This window comes from Talpa occidentalis, unplaced genomic scaffold (assembly GCF_014898055.3).
Source record: "Talpa occidentalis isolate TD23 unplaced genomic scaffold, MPIMG_talOcc4v2.1 talOcc4.6, whole genome shotgun sequence".
Lineage (NCBI taxonomy): Eukaryota > Metazoa > Chordata > Mammalia > Eulipotyphla > Talpidae > Talpa > Talpa occidentalis.
This window is the reverse complement of record NW_023604972.1, coordinates 137,029,524-137,044,767: the sequence shown is the minus strand read 5'-3', so window position 1 is coordinate 137,044,767 and position 15,244 is coordinate 137,029,524.

Below are 15,244 nucleotides of genomic sequence, written 5' to 3'. Positions count from 1 at the left end.
TTCCCATTTGTGATAACATGGGTGGGACCCAAGGGAAGGATGCTAAGTGAAAGACAAGTCCCAGGTGATTTCACATATATGCAGACTATAAAGAAAAACAAACAGACAAAACAAACCAAAACAAACCCGAGCCTTCTGACACCATGCTGAGGTAACAGGAGGAGGGGAGAGGATGGACATGGAGAGGTGGACTATGGTGGAGGGTGATGGGCACTCTGGTGGTGGGTGTGGTGTGGCAACACACATTTGAGGAAATGCGAGCCTGTACTTCTAAAGCATTCAGGGTGTTGTAAACCGATGCTACCTTAATAAAAAATAAAAATGCGTATTCAGGAAAAGAGTACAGAAACAGAAAAAAAAAAAAAAATAATTTTCAAAAAAATCAGAATAACTACAGTGAGAGGGGCCTTATTGGCTATCTATGAAACTTCAGATAACCAGATGGAAACTTCTGCTGTTGTTCTGTGGATCATCAGATCATCTTTACAACCACTCCAGAGCACTGTTTGCCTGTCCTGAGATGCCAACCCCTCCACCTGAGCCAGGCTCTCTCTCTGACTCGCGTTAATTGTGGATCACCCCACACATCACCCGGCAGATCACCCCGCCTGGCTCAACCTTTCAGGTCTTGGCCAGAGATAGTGAGCCTGGCAAAACGCCCTACTGCAGCCCCTTGGGCAGAGTCCTCTAAGCTCTCTTTTGTTCTTTTATTAATAAACATACGTCCATTCCTCACTCTTTCCCAGATACTGAATAATGTCATGTTAAATGGCACTTTGAGTTTTCAACCTATGGGTCCTTCTTTTCAACCTTTTGTGCCTTGTGAAAACACGTATTCTACTTTTTGCAGCTGTTGCCAAATTAGCAATTTTAGAGTAAAATGATAGCAATAGTTTCTACCCGAGTTTTTTGTATGGTCATAATGTGTGTTCATGATTTTTCATTGTTTAGCATAATTTTGCAGTAAGTTGAGGATGCTCTTGGCAAGATCATTCTGGAAAAGCCAATAGGATTTTGAGATTTGTGTACGTACAGAACTTGATTCAAGTTTTTGTCCAATATTTTTAATTTCAAGTCTGATGAATGCTTCATTGGCACATTATAGCCAACACAATGACTGTAATGAAGCTATTTTAAAAACTTAAAGTGAATGGAAATGTTTTTAAATCTCAGGGTTAAAATAGGAAAAGTTTGCACATTCATTTCAAAGATGATTTCTATAACATTTTGTTATTTTAAAAGCTTTAACTTGAGGAAAATAAGCTTTCCAAATCACAAATAAACTCAGGATCATCATGGACTTTAACTTTTTGAAAAGGAGTTTTATAGATGTTTGTTTTGTTGTTATTGGTGCTATTTGTTTTTGAAGGATTTTCCAATATGGCTTCTTTTTATTAGGCTCAGGGTTCACAAATTTTATCTCTGGGTGGGGGGAAGGGAGGTCGTATCTGAAGTGACCTTTGCCCTCAATACCAATGCTAAACAATTTAAAGTCAAAGGTTTAAATTCAAGTAATATGACACAACTTAATATGAAACAAAAGGATGTGTACTATTCAAAATAAAGTTTCATAGTCAATGTAACACCTGATCTCTAAAAAGTATAAATCAGTAAATAAGCAAACATAAGCCACTGCATTACAGCATTGGCATAGCAGATGTCCAGATGAAATCCCCACCCTCATTTACCATGAGAATTAGGTCCTTTTAGGTTGACATGTTCTTCTAGTTATCTTTCCTGATAACAAACCTAACCAAATATTTTTTGCATAAAGATATTCCTTTGCTATTCTCAGAGATTCCAGGGTTCAGAAATTTGGGGAGTCTGTGGTAGAATGATATTTCTCTGTCCCACATGTCTGGGGGTGCAGCTGTGAAGACTTTCATGGTGAGGCAGTGGATCGCCAGGTGGAAAACTCACTTCCAAGGTGACTTATTTATACACAGGCCTGATACCTGAATGAGCACAACCTGAACCTTACACAACTGGGAATTTCACCCAAGTATCTAATTCAGTCTCTCCACTGGCTTGGGCTCCTCATGAGTTAGGAAGTGGATCCAAAACCATAGATCTGAGGCACCCAGCAGGGGAGGGGAGGGAGCGAGGTCTAAATGGGAGGGAACAGCACAAGGAATGGTGGGTGGTGATGGTCATGTTTGCGGGGTGGTGGAAGAACTACGGAACTACCCCTGAGGGAGAGATCAAATATCATACAAAATAAGCAACGATGTAAGAAAACAAAATAATAAATTTAAAAAAAAAGAGCTGGCTCTGAGGAAGGGCATGGAGGCGGGACTCAGGAAAGAGATTCCCGAGGATGCAACTTTCTGACCTAGACTCAGAAACTACTAGAATAATATGGGACTTGTAAGTTTAAGGATGGAAGGGGGGCAAATATAGGATGTTTTCATAACATCATCTTCTATGTGCTCTGTGAATTGATGTGACGCCCCCAAAATGACCTCTTGCAAGAAAACATTAAACAGCAATCTGCTATAAGAGATATTTTTGTCAACTCCCATGTCCATAAACCTGAGGAATTGATGAGTCTAGAAGAGTGTCTGCTGAGAGCTATTTTCTTTGCTTAATCTGTATATTTTAGTTCGCTGCATAGTATTTTTTAAATAAAAAATATATGGATGCATGCAGAGCCCGATGTGACTTTCCTTTTACCAAACAACAATCTTTCCTCTTTAGGAAAATTTCTGCAGATCAAGTAGATATATGCATGCTATTAATCGGGTGACCAAAATATAATTTAGGTGGATGAAATTAGAGCAAGATCATAGAGAAACTAGAAAGAGTGGACAGGATGAGTTTGGTGGTTAATTAATACCACCTTGGCCCACTTTGCTTGTAGACAGCTCTTTCTCTCTGTCAGCAGGATAATCCCGGAATTTGTTGGTGTTTGCAAAACGAATGTGTTTTATTTTCTGATTCTACTAGTATTTGCCTGATTCAACAAATTGTTTAAGCCATTTATCAATGTTAGATTTTTTAAATCAAAGTTTTATAGCATATATTTCATTCCTCAGAGAAGAAAAATGTAGATTCCGTTTATTCTCCTTTGAGTGTTTTTCAGTGTCTTCTGATAGTTTAGCTGGATTCTTGAGCTATGCCTGTAATGAACTCCATATAAGAGGAGACCTGTTTCACATTTTTTTTGTGGAGATTATATTGTGGTAAATTGAAATATGGACACCATAGAAAGCTCACTGCTTGGAAAAACAAGTCAGTACCTTTCTGCACTGAAGATTAGGTTTGCCACAATGAGGTGCTGGTCTCCTGGAAGAATGGCTTCTGGGAGCCTCCGTTTTTCCTGAGCTCTGTCCATCAGGGACTCACAGATAAAAGCAGAGCCCTCTGTCTAGTACCTAAAGCATTTCAGTCCTGTTTATGTGGCCCTTGTGCAGCTCAGATGTTCCCATTTATTTCATTATCTACCTGTCTCTCTAAAACAAAACAGAACAAAACCATCTGTAAGTGCAGAGGATAGAAAAACAATCTACTTTGGAAAAGGATGGAAGCCTGGGTGTCTCCACTTGAAAAGCTACTAACATTGGCATTACCCGAATAAGGGGCATGCTGCCTGAGGCCTTTAGAGCACATCCTCCAGCGGGAGCATGTTACTGAGGACCTCAAATCCATTTGTATTGTCCTTCATTATCTGTAAGCATGCTTTGCTGTTGTAGTACATTGTGAAACATACAAATATAAAATTTAAAGGATGGCATCAAAAGAAAACATCACGCTTGACTATAAATGAGCTGGATGCATCTTCATGGGTGGGGAAAGTTCTAGAAGAGAATCATAACAGTTCCACAACTCTAGTTCTTTACACTCCATAGGGGTGCATTTATATAGGTAAATTTTCTTTAAATAGAGCTAAAGGTAAATTTTCTTTAAAGTCATATGCAATTTAGAAGCTGGAGCGACAAACCTTCAAGTGTGCAGGACTTTATTAGCAGGCTGAAAGGCATGAGTGGAGTGGGTTGGTAGAACAGGTGTGGGCAGGAGCGCCCAGAATTCTCTGTGGTGAAACGGTTTCTGGACCAAATAGTGGGCAGAGCCTTCACCAGGGAATATGATTTTATCAAAGGGGGTTCAGCATCTAATATGTGTTACAAAAATACTCAACTCCAATTTTTGGCTTTAAAGTGGTGATACTTTCCTTTCCTCCCTGCGGTTTATTCTCATGTCGATTCTCAACGATGAACACTTGGAACTTATGTGGTGTTGTTATGCAATGTTATTTCAAGAAAATCTGAGTTAAATGCAAAAACATCCCTCTCTGGGAAACCCCGTATGGATTTTTCTGTTGCTGAGTTTATTATAAAGCCGTGGGTATAGCTGCAGAGGAAGGAAGTTATATTTAAAAACTCAGGAAGCACAACCACCATCTTTCTAGATGAGAACATTGAACTCTGGGGTTTTAATAGTTTGTCCCCGTCAGAGGCTGTGGTAAAACATCACTGCAGCTCAATGCTTAAGAAAAACACAGCAGGCAGGGTTTCAGGAACCAGCATTTCAGAATCGATAAGAGCCCATGGGACCAAAGTCCTAACAGGAGAGCGGGCGCTAAGCAGGACGTGGCTGCAGGTGCTTGTCAGTGCCCCAGACATGCAGTCAGTGGCGCTTCCTGTGACATGGGAGCTACTAAAGCCACTCATGAGACCATATAACCACCTCGTTTGTTTGAGCAAATTTTTCAGCAAGTTCAAGTGCTTTAATATAGCATTTCAAACACATAGATAATTAATATAAATAAAATAAAATATAATTCATGATATAAATATAGTATGGTATAAAAACTGTCTATATAAAATATGTATCTATGTATGTATATATAGTTATATGTTCCATCTATATTGCATGTATATTTGTGTGTGTGAGGTGTATATATACACACATGTAACATGTAATGTATCTGCAATATACAGTTTCATAAAATTTGAAATGTTTTGGGTTGTGTCTGTCTTTTCACCTCTGGGTTAAAGGAACAAATTCAACATTGTCAGAATTAGCAGATATAAATTAGTTGCTAACATTTGTGCTAATTGTGTCTGGATAGTGTTTATTCTCACTGTGAATTAGGAAAACCATTGTTTATGCAAGTTTCTGACATAGTAGCTTCTTTTTGATGGTCTTTTCATTTTTGTTTTTCTGCGGTTTGCGTGTGGCTAGGGTGTGCTTTCCATCACAAGTTTTCTACTATTTATGACATTATAAACTATGGAAAATAACTGAATAAACCATACAAAGTATCATTTTCATTACAATAGTTATTGGTCTTCAATCAAAATTTTACTCTTAAAACCTCAAAATCATACAATTAAAAAATAAATGTCAGGGCCTCCTGGGTGGCGCAGCAGTTGAGAGCTGGGCTGCGAAGCTGCCCGCAGCCTCTGCAGCGCCAGTTCAATCCCCGGCCGCCGGGTAAGGGTCCCACATGGCGCGCAGACCTCTCCTGCCGCCCGCTGCTCCCCTCAGCAGTGTATTTCGTCAGTCTGTCTGTTCTGTTCCCTGCTCTGGCTCTGGTGAATTCTCTCACCCTCCCGCGCTTCTGATTGTATAAATAAATAAATCTTTAAAAAAAATGAATGTTACTATCATTAGCAACTGTGTGTTTTTGATCATTAATTTTGATGATCTCCTCTTCCCCCTAGTCTCTCCAGTTAGAAGTTTATCAATTTTATTGATCTTCTTAAAAGACCAGAATTTTATTCATTGGTCAGTTCTTTTGCTTTTCTGTTATGTATTTCATTATTTCTGATTTGTTAACTAAGTTTGATTTAATGTTATCTTCTCCTTTCTTAAGGTAGACACTGATTTCTTAAATATTAGATCTCTCTTTTTCCCAGTAAATATCTACTTTCACCATATCCCACAAATTCTTTACAATGTGTTTTCATTTTCCTCAGTCCAAATGATTTCTAATTTCTCTGTTTGATTCCTTTTCGCCTGATGAGTTGTTCAAAACTGTGTTAGTTTCCAAATACTTAGTAATTATTTTTTCAGATATCTTTCTATGTTTTTACAATTTCATTTTATTTCATGATCTTCATTTTATACAAGATCATTACTTGTTCATTGAAAACTTTGTAAATTTATTGATATGCTATGCCTCACAACATGGCCTACATTGGTGAGTGTTGTGTGTTCATGCACACTGTGTATTCTGATGTTGTGTGGAGTGTTCCACAAGTGTCCATTAGAACAAGTCTGTTGATAGAGTCATTCTGTTTAAGATTTTCTGTCTTTACTGACTTCCTCTCTGCCTGTTCTTCCAGACACCCGGATCTGGGTGTCGAAGTCACTGACTGTAATTGGGGATTTGTCTAGCTCTCTCCTCTAAAGCTCTGTAATCAGGTGATGGGCGTTTAAATTATTGTGTCATCTTGTTGATTAGACATCTGAGGATAATCAGAAAAAGGGAACAAAAATCTATTGTCTCAGTTGTCCTTGAATGAAATCGAGCTTATTGAAAAGGGTGTTTGTTTTATTGCCTTGATGAGCCAGAGTAAGCAAAGTGGTTTAATTTGAAAGGAGGTGAAAGAGTTCCTGGGGGGATAAGCAGGGGACCAGAGGAGCCAGCAAATTGGGAGATTCCATTGCCAGAGGGCACTGGAGGTCACCCACCCAGAGAGCACCTGCCCAAGATGGTAGCTGTGCAGCTGGAGTGTCTGAGACAGGACTGGTGTTTTCTGTGGGGTAGATGACACAGATTTACCCATAAAGGACCCATAAAGTTGTCATCACAGTCTGCCTTTATACTATCATTCTCTAGTCAAAGAGCATCTTTTTGCTCAATTCAGAAAGGTTTGAATATCAAGTCTGATTCACTGGGATGAGGTCCAGACAGGGCCAAAATGGAAGAACACTGGATGGGTTTGGCCATCAGAATAGGGGTGCCTGAGAGTTTCAGGAGATTCAGTAGGAAGCTTTTGATTTTCTCAAATCATGGAATTTAGGATTGGGGTATTCCCATCTGTCCTAACTGGAAGACATTTGCAGTAACAGAAATGACATTTAATCATGGAATACCCTGCATTTGCCTTTTTCAGAAGGGGATGCAATGGAAAGAAGTCCTAAAATAAAAGTCCTAAAAAAGGAACTGCTTCCTGTACTCACTAGCGGAAACCCAATGGGGAGAAATACCCTTCGTGACCTTGATTAACCTTGGCCATTTGCCCATGGTCAGCTGGCTTCTGCTTTTTAGTCTTGACAACCACGCACAGAGGTTTATGCCCTCATCGACGTCGGACTTTCCACACTTGGCTTATAGGGTCCTGAGGTCAGTGGGGCAGTGAAGTCTCACCATGGAGGGATGCACAGCACTTACTGAGGGTGGGAGTTTTGTTTACAACTTCCCATATGCTCAGACTTTAACTGTATGTCACACAGATTTAAAAAATCACTTGTAATCTTCCAAATTTGCTTCTGTGTAAAGAACACATAACCAGAAATGTGTGACAATAACTAAAATGAAAACCAGCAATTTAGAGCATATTGAGTATGAGTTAAAGTGTCCTATCTGCTTTAAATGGGAATTTTTGAAGAACAGATGGGCACTTTTCTAAAAACATCATTGTATTCACCGAGCTTCAGGGACTTGGAACCAGCTGGGTAGCGCCTGCAGAGGTAGCACTGGGGGGTTGTGGGGGATGTTGCCAGCAGCCAAATGCCCCCCACACTGGAATATCCTCATAAAAAAGGATGAAAAGTAAGTCAGCTCCTGATCAGTTATTCTGCAAGCGTCTTGAAAATCTCCACAATTGCAAAAGCTGTGCTGCATGCAACCCGGGGGGTGGGGCTGGTTCTGAACAATGACATTTTTCTATAATTGAAATTTACAATGAAATTTAAAAACTGACCCCCTAAACCCATATTTTTTCTGGAAACTGGTTTATAAGATTGGCTCAAACACTGGCTCCCTCTCTGCTGCAACATGACCTCATCTTGGGCCCTGTGACCCATTCCTCACTTTCCTGAGCGCTGAGAGTTCATCCAGAGACAGAGATGCAAGGTGCCCCTGACAGGCCAACAACGAACAAGACAATGATACACATGAAGAAATACTTGGAACCTGTCTCTGCAGACAGTGATCATGAGTATTTGGGGTCTTATGAACCAATTTCCTTATCAAAGGAAGCGAACGAGCACCTGTGTGTGCTCATTCTTTTGCACACTCTGTCTTGGGGGTGTGCATTTTCATGGCTTTCATAAATATATAAAAAAGGCACATGAAATCTCCGAGGCTTCCAAAAATATTGCACGCATTCGGAGCAGGTCGCCCTGAGCAGAGAGGCAGCGCAGGCAGGTGCAGGCGCTTCTTCTGGGCACCATCCCTGCGTCGAGGCAGCCACCTGGGGGGCAGGTAGGGGCGTCTATGAACCTCAGTGAGCAAATGCCTCTGCTCTGTAGAGTCACAGGGGGATGCAGGGACCTAGGATTTTCTGTTCTCCCTGCTTGAACCGGTAGGATATCGCTCGGCTTCCACCGAGGGTCGGACAGAGCCTGGGGCGACCTTTCATAACCCCCCATCTGTCTTCCAAGTTGAATGTCCTTCTCCTGTTCTCTTGTGTACTTTCTAGACTGCATATAATAAATTACTTTCCCCGAAGTATTACAGCCACAGGTATGGTAATTAGAGTGAAAACAAATTGCAGTGGTCATTTAGTAAGATGATGAAGTGGTCAGAATCAATTAGAGGCAGAAACCAAACAAAAGACAGTGATGAATGTGGTGATGGGGCATGGCAGGGAGAGGGAAGGGGGGCCTTCTGCTCCCCACCCAGTACGGTCTGCCAGGTGAGCGGGAGGGAGATAGATTCGTAATTTTTTGCGTATTATGCCAAGTAATTGATTTTATGATCAAATTACTTTCTCTGTAAAAAGCTTCCCTACTCCCTAAAAACCAAATTGTACGTGTGTGCATAATTTAAGTTTTATCCTTTAACATTTCTTCATCCACAATTACTATTTCCTTTGTTAGCCAGGCGATATTCCCTGGATTCTTACTTTTCTTCTTAAATATCTTGAAAGTTTTAAAGTCGATTCAATTCCTCCTCATCCCAATACACATCTTTGTTGATCCTGTGCCATTAAATCTGTTAAAATTGTATCCAGTGAAACTATATTAATTTAATCATTAATTAAAATCTCAAATGCTTTTTCTGATATTGATTCATGTGCTGTTGGCAAATGCCTAAGAAGAAAAATCAGATGTTTATTGTTCTAAACATCTAAGTAAAAATTTAGAACTCTTGAAACTAGTTTGATGGAGAAAAACTAAAGGCTCTAAAATATGAACACACCCTCCGTCCCTGTGTCCTTGCCTTCACACGCTCCCTCTTACATGAGCTGCTTCATCAATCATTCCTGCTTGTCAGAGGCCTCGGCCATATTCCGTGAGCAAATGCCTCCAGCTAGTTTCTATGACTCAGTAATCAACTAACATAAATTACATGTATATGCATAGGATAGTAAGTCAGAGAAATATTTACTGACCTTCCGTTACTTGCAAATGATTATGAAGAATACGAAGCCATCAGAGATCTGCCCTACCCTCATCTCTGTGAAATGGGGTGATGTAATCGAGGGCGATGCTGTAATTGATGTGAGTCCAGGACAGGGCTGGCCAGTTTCTGAATAAGCATAAATTATAAATATTTCCCGCTTTGAGGGGTCAAATACAGTGTCTGTTGGTTGCAAACTACTCAGCTCTCACGGGTGGTCCGGAAGCATCCTTCAACCGTTGGCAGAGCGTGGCTAGACTTGAAATGGGCCAGTGCTTGCTAGCCCAGGTCTAAGGCAGCAGCACAATCTTGGATGATACATCGATCATAACATACGCTGTAGACAAAATGTGATCAAATAAAAGTCAAGAAGATTCCTGCCAGGATGATTCCTGAGAGGATCTTCAAAACAAATTCTCATCAGCATCACCCAGGGCAAAAATCCGGTAGGACCTGAGAGAAAGATATTGTTCCAGACAAGAAGCCTCACTTGTTTACCAACAACCTTCCAGGCTCCGTCTCGGCCAGACAAGGGGTTAGTCAGTGAGAAATCCACAAGCACAGCCTTTCTGAGCTCTTGGTGGGGAAGAGATGCCAAGTCAAGGGGTCCCACATTGTCAGTCTGCTGAGAGGGCCGCACTGGCTCAGGCGCAGCTGGGGTTGGGATGTGACGACGGGCGAGTTAACTGGGCAAGAATGTCCTCCCTCATCAAGTGCTGCAAGCACTTAGCACGTTCACCAGTTCTGAGGCCCCCAGAAGTTCACATTTTATGGTTTCTGTTTCACCTTATGGAAGAGCTGCCCTTTCTCCGTGGTGCACCCAAACCATCAGGTGTCTGCATGTCGACGCGCGGTGCGCAGTCCTGGGGCTGCACCCCCTGAAGCCCTGGCCATCACTAGTTGGCTTAGACCAAACACTGATAACAGCTCATTTTTCTTTTACATTTATCTTCTAGTCTATGGAGAAAAATCACCTGGCATAGAAAGTTAGCAGGGGTAGAAGCCGATGATGAATGGTGCCGGTGCTTATTTGTTTGTTATGTTTTTCAGTCTCCAACAAAATCCTCTCCATCTAAATCTTTTGCTTAAATGTCCCCCCTTTTTTTGGTTGTTTTTTTTTTTTTGGCTAGTGATCTACCAAATAAAGTTTGTCACATTTAAACAATTTTTTCTTTCCCTCCACGGGATGTACTGGGAGAGAAAGAAATGATGATTTGAAGAGAAGCATGATATCTTGGGATTATTATTTGAATAATAATTTGATAATATCCTTGATATTTCTCATAATTCTGCTACAAAACATGACATAAGACTGGTCTGAACTACTTGAAGTACAAACAAACCTCTACCCTTTTGATGGAGAATGTGCATCTACTCCCAGTAGTAGCTTCTAGGAGAAAGACTCGAGTTGATTCAAATTCATCTTTTTTACTTGGGCCTACTTTAAATAAAACTGTGGGTAAATGTCCCTCTAGGAGTGACACATTGCTAAAGATTAACATTTGAAAATTCATTATAACAATATATTTTTACCCTTCTGAATTGTGACTCACAGGTGGGTACTAGCTGACGACTCGGCCAGGTTAAACCAAGTCAGCTTACTATAGCCTTACTCAGGAATGTTAGCCTTTCTGGTGTCATATTCTGAGTGAAAACTTTCTTTAAAAAAAAAAGATTTATTTATCTAGGCATACAAGCACTGGGGTACAGGCCAGAGGTGGGGGTGGGTGGCAAGAGGACTCCCCAGAGACAGAGTGGGAAGCAGAACGGGTGGACTGACTGAAATCCACTGCTGAGGGGAGCAGCGGGGAGACAGGAGAGGTCTGCTGCGCCCTGTGGGTAGCTCCCTGGCCGGAGATCGAACTCATGCTGCAGAGGCTGTGGACATCTTCATAGTGCTGCGCTTAACCCCTTCCACCACCTGGGAGGGCCCTGAATGGAAACTTGCTTTATCGAATATTCTTCTATGACACATAAAGGCAACTCTGGAGGGTCAGAAACACAGGTGCATCATCCATGAGATGACAAGTGGGCCGAGACAGCAAGCTCGAGCTCTGAGAAGCTGTCAGCATTTCAGGGTCCCTCCTTCTCTATGAAATAGAGTGAACAGCAAATTCAAAGTATTTTCAAACAAAGTTATCAGAGTGGAGAGCTTCAGTTTTGCTCTTAGGAATCTTTAGGAAACTTATTTGACATCTTATTTGATCGCTGCCTTTCTTCAGTTCTGATCAGATAAAAAGACTCATCTAGAGTAAAAGCAAAACCTTGTGCTACTCTTCTGCCACCCCCCTGAAATTAAAGGACCCTGGAGCTCAGTCTTTTTCAACACTTGTCAGTGTTGAAAATATCCAGGAGGATTTGTTCATGTCTTCTGAAGGCAGGATTCTCAGACGCCTTGATCTGACTTGGCTAGGGGACACCCGGGTTCGTCCTCATCCAGGTGCACCTGCTAAGGGAGTGGGGCGCACATGTGGGTGGGGAGCAGAGGCGCAGGGGGCTGCTGGGCAGGGAGATGTCAATTCCAGCACTGTCATGGTCTTGTTTTCACAGCAACTTGGAGAAGATGTGGGGAGTTGTGGACCCACAGAGCACAGACCTGGAATGTACGATTAAATCAGCGCATGCTCAGGGCCCCCGCCCTGGAACTGGGGGTGTTAGGAATCCTTATCCATGGCTGGAGGCAGCCCCAGGGCAGGATGAGCTGTTGCTTCCTTCACACCTTAATTTTGACCTTTCCTTTCACTCAAAATCAAGACGGATGAGCTTAAAGATGGAAGAGCTGATGATGATGAACTTGGCTGATGGAATAACTTTGCTTACTCTAGTCCCTCAAAGCTGTGCCTTGCACATCTGCATTTCATCCCTGCAGACTCCGGGAGGTCACTCTTCCATGGGGTATAATCTTGGGGAACAAGTACATGTGGAGCATAATACAGGACAGGACGGACAAGGGAGTGTTACACAGCAGCTTCTTCACATTGTGAGCCCAAACTCCAGTCAATAGACTGGAGACACATGAACCCATTGAGTGAAATCAAATTACATGATTTACCTTTGTGCCTTAATCTTGGTCTGGGGAGCTATTGTCTCCAGAAGCTGAGAGCATTAATTTCTAGCCGAACTTGGAATGAGGCTAAATGTCTAAAATCACTTTTACACTTTTGACTTTGCTAGAAAGATTTTGCTTAGAATGCCCTATTAGTTTGGAGCTCTACCCCAAGTTGGAGTCAGCTGGGGTAAATAAATAAGCTATGTAAGCAGAATAATGGTTAGAAACACTTCTCATGGGTGATTCTGTTTCACTGTTGAGAGAAATTTTCTAGTAAAAATCAGAGTTAATGGGAAACTCAGCTCATCTTGATAAATTAATTCTCTAGAATGGGCTGAGAGGGAGGGGGTTAAGCGGGCATATTAGCATCAATTGCCTGTCCAGGTCCTGCTGCTGCTCACCAGATCCTTTTGCTTTGTCTTCTCCATGTTTTCCCAGCTGACGCTGTCACGCATGCCGCTGGGTTTCTACCTTGTGTAATGATGCAATGTGTAATAAACTAGAATGGCACTGAAAACGGGTCGCTCATTACACTGGGATGGGATCTCACTATCTTCCAATTTCCTTCTTTCAACTCCTGCCCTCTGGCCTTATTGGGTCGTATAAAGCCTACCTTCCAGCCAGACCTGGCTCTTCCTGTGGTGGCCACCCTAGGGGACCTGCTACTAAAGCACCTATAGGCTCCACCACAGCTCTCCCCCTACCCTCTTCTCACCTCTCCTTCTTCCCTTCTGGGTGCCTCAGTTCTCACACCAGCTGTCAAGGGGTTGGTTTTAAAGTTTGGCCCTTTGTCTGGCTCTCTGCGTTCCACATCGAGTGGCATCGCCCAGTGTTTGTCTTTCTCCCTCTGGCTTGTTTCATTTAGCATCATCCCTTCCAGGTCCATCCATGTTGCTACAAATGGCATGAGTTTAGCTTTTTGATGCCTGTGTAGTATTCCACATTGTATGCATACCACATCTTCTTGAGCCACTCATCTCTTTGGGGGTACTGAGCTTGTTTCCATAGCTTGGCTATTGTAAATAGTGCTTCAATGAATGTGGAAGTGGAAGTTTCCTTTTGAGTTAGTGTTTTTATCAACCTCCATCACTCATGAAAAATCTACCTGTGTTGGCATGCACCGGCTCTCTGGTTCCCTGGTGAATGCTGCTCAGCTGGCGAGATGAAGCATGATCAAGGGCATTACAGCAGGTGAGAATTAGGAAAGATGAATAAAATAAAGTTTGGTGTAAACACTTTTGGGAATGGCATCTAATCAGAATCGCATTCTTATGAGTGTGTGAGGTGATCCAAGTCACTGTATTTGATGACAGGTTGCCTTTGAAATGAATTTTTTTTTCATTTAGATTTAGATCTGATTGTCATCATTCTTGCTCCTTGAGGAGAAAGCAGGCTTTCGGAATAAACAAAACAATATTGAAATGTTTCCAAAATTTAAAAATGTTACCTGTTATAAGCTATGCAAGTATGGCAGGAGTGCTGTCAGCTACCCTCTTGGGCCCGAAAGAAATGAACTAGAATAGCTCCCATCCTCGGTCTCACTACGTGTGGTATCCCTAACTAGTGAAGTCTGAATACAGAATGCACAGTAGGATATTTTAAGACAGAGAGTGAGAGAGCAAATAACATAAATTTTATTGTAGTATATTGCTATAATAGTCTATTATTAATTATTGTCGTTAATATCTTACTGCACTGAATTTACGTCTCATACTTTATCACAGGCGCGTAGAGGAAGCACAGAGCTACACAGGGCTGGCACTCTCTCGTTTCAGACACCCACTGGGGGGTCTCACAATGTATCCCCGTGGATAAGGAGGGGGGTCACAAAAGCCAAATAATTTTGATTGTTCAAAAGTTCTTTAACAATTTTTCAGCCACTCCATAAATTGTGTTCAACACTTGTGGCACCTAAGAGTTAGGAAGGGCGCAGGGTCACCCCCGGGACGAGGTCCTGGTGTCCGGCACGCCATAGTTTATTTGCATTTATCTATGAATGGGCTTTTTCATACTTCGTAGAACTTGAAGAGTTTAAAGTACTTGTCTAAGATATCAGACTTTAGGAAACTTATTTATATCCGATTATTAATTAATTTTGTATCCAGGACCTACAATATGCTATTATTTATTGGCATATTTTTGTTATTCTTTTCATGAAGTCCTTCCTCTCATAGGCACCTATTCTGAAAGAAATCCACTACCTCTTTGTATTTCTCAATCTGCTTGTTGTCAAGGTTCCTTTGCTTTTTGACAATATTTTTAATAGCTTTTTTAGATTCTGGTTCTACCTCTTATTTTTCTTAATATCAATTAGAAAATTATCATTTGAGAAAATCTGAGATTTTCCTAGTTCTTTTCTACTCCAAAGGAGTGCCACTTGAAATTATAGGATAATTCTCTGAAAATAATTAAGACTGTTCAAAAGAGAGATTTCACATCAGTATTAAGATTTAGCAAGGAGTTTTATCTTTTAAATATTCAAAAATTAAAATAGATCATAACAAGAATGGTAAGTGGGCTTGCGTGTGTTAAGAATTTAAACTGTGCATGAATTAGTTTTAGGATTACATGAATTATTTACATTAGGAGATGTGTAAGTACATGGCTTGGTGAAATACTAAATTTCAATATGTATCATCTAATGTTGAGTACTGAGAGAGGAGAAAGCAGATGTACTA